Source organism: Myotis davidii, unplaced genomic scaffold (genome assembly GCF_000327345.1).
Source record: "Myotis davidii unplaced genomic scaffold, ASM32734v1 scaffold173, whole genome shotgun sequence".
NCBI lineage: Eukaryota > Metazoa > Chordata > Mammalia > Chiroptera > Vespertilionidae > Myotis > Myotis davidii.
This window is the reverse complement of record NW_006286303.1, coordinates 1,478,459-1,481,113: the sequence shown is the minus strand read 5'-3', so window position 1 is coordinate 1,481,113 and position 2,655 is coordinate 1,478,459.

Genomic DNA, 2,655 nt, shown 5'->3' with positions numbered 1-2,655 from the left:
TTCAGTTAACATTAATGAACATCTACTACATGACAGTTACTGTGTTATGTGCTTGGGAGGCAAACAGTTCAAATCCACGGACTCATAGAACCTATCAACAAACCACCAGAGTCAACATTTTTTTTAATATATTTTTATTGATTTCAGAGAGGAAAGGAGAGGGAGAGAGAGATAGAAACATCAACGATGAGAGAGAATCACTGATTGGCTGCCTCTTGCATGCCCCACACTGGGGATTGAGCCTGCAATCTGGGCATGTGCCCTGACTGGGAATTCAACTGTCACCTCCTGGCTCATAGGTCAATGCTCAACCACTGAGCCACACCAGCCAGGCCAGAGTCAACATTCTTATCCCATTTTAGGATATATGGAGACACATAGGAGGAAGATATAGCAGATCCTTAATTAATGTTATTTTTTTCAATGTCCTTTCATTATAATATTGATGAGATGCGATAGGAACTTAATTCTTGTTTATATCAATTAGCCTATGGTAAAACAGGTTTCCTTATACGTCATTTCACTTAAAGTTGCAGAACCTATCAATGGCATTAACTGAGGACTTGCTGTCTATGCATAGGAGGAAATGGGGGCTTCAAAGAATGAAATATTTTCCCAAAGTCATATAACGAATAAGAGGGAAAGCGGGATTCTGACTCTCTGCCTTAATCCAGGAATCACACCACAGCCTGTTTCTCCCTAGCATAGAGTGGAGCATTGGGAAGCCTTTCTTTCATGCTGTTCTCTTGGAGATAAGTTAAACTATAAGGGCACCTTCCATGCATGGCTCCCAGGCTGAGGGCCATCGGAGCAAACAGGCAGACTGACGACTCAGGTTTCCTTTCCTTGGTGTTTTCTTATCTGTCTCCCACCAATGGCTTAGCCTCTATGGGTTACTGGGGTCAGGAAGTGGCATACGGTCTCTGTTTTTATTCTCTGTGTGGAAATTTTCTAATTATAGGTCACACCAAAGTTTCCATTCTCCCCCATGGTACTTCACCTTGTTTATGTAACTTAATAAGCCAAGATTTAGAGCCTTTTTTTTAAGACTTAAACCATGATGCTTTTAATGAGGAATCAAACTCATTCCCTTATCTTTCTGATTAGTGAATAGCCTATGTCTGTTATCTGCTTAGTCTGTAGCTGAAATTATGGGTCTCCTCTCCCGATGGGATTTTATAGTCTGATTGTGCCTTAAACTTCCTGTGTACGACATCAGGGAAAATAGAGCCACCACCACCACAAAACAGATTCAAGTCCTGTCCTTTAAAACCCCAGCCCGCACAGAACAAAGCGATGATAATTACAATATTAAGAAACAAGAGTTATGGTTCAAGATAGATATGCATCTGATACAATGATGGTATCCACTTAGAGCATAAAGGGGAGGAAGATTTTAGACAATTGTTATGCTTCTGAGAACACAAGGTAAAGGCCAACACTTAAACAGCTTTATTCTAATCAAGTGGCTATTCCTCCCTAACTTCACTGCCTGAAGGGAAATTCTGAAAATTATGCCATCTGAGTCTAGGATCAACTGGAAATGCATTCAATGATAATAACTCTTACGTAAAACCTGAACATTAGCAATAAATCACTCCTATAGAACAAAATGGAAAAGAAGATTCCACGTTTAGAAGGCAAAAAAAACACATTTTTAAGCCACATTTTTTTAAAAGTCAGAAAACAGTTCTGCAGGAGAGATTCTGTTCTCTCTGCCTGTGGTGTGTAAACAGGAATCTGTTTTTGCAGAACCTCTCAACAATGGAGGCCAAAAAAGGAAATGTAAAAGGTGGGATTTGGGTAAAAGACCCTGACCCTGAAGATCTCCACTAATATTAACTGTTATAAAATTAACTTTTTGATGATCCCCTCGGGACTGCAGAATACACCTAAATGAAGGGAAACCAATTCATGGAGCAGGCTGCCAAGTAGGATCAAGGAAGGTGCTTGCTACTCAGGAAGCAAACAGCACCAAAGCGGGAGTGCAGGGCCCAGAGAGAAGAGTTGACTGACCATAGGGAAGTCAGGGATGTGGCACCCGTAGCAGCCTCACCACCAAAACTTCTCTTACCCACCTGCCTCCTCAATGTGGGGAAGCATAAATGAGGCACCATTGGTATGTACCTAGCACACAGCCTGGCACAAACCCAGTGCCACCACCATCATGGTTATTGCTGGTGTTTGGGCATTGCCATGCAGTGTTCACTTAGGAGCTATTCAAAACCAAACATTTCCCAGCTGTTAGGTTTCTTGGCCAATGTTGTTTTAACCCATGTCCCATTTTGAAAAATGGGGGTAGGGGGGAATCTTGCCCTGGTGTCTCAGTTAGATTTTAGTTTGTTCCCCTATATGGGAATAATCCCAGGGATCCCTAAAAAGTCTACCTTCTTTGTTAAGCTTTACTTTTTTGTTGGTTATATTAAGAAAAGGGTACAGATTGTCTATGGTTCAGTATAATATAGAATATTTCATGTACACAGTATTATTCTGCTTTGTATATTACTTATATATTATGATATCGATATGCTTTCTCCCCGGCATACAAGCTACTTTATCCTCTCTCCAACCCCTCACCAAGCCCTTCATTAAAATCACTGCTTTAGAGCTTAGTCTAGGAGAACCATTTCATCTTTGATACTATTGTAGGGTGGT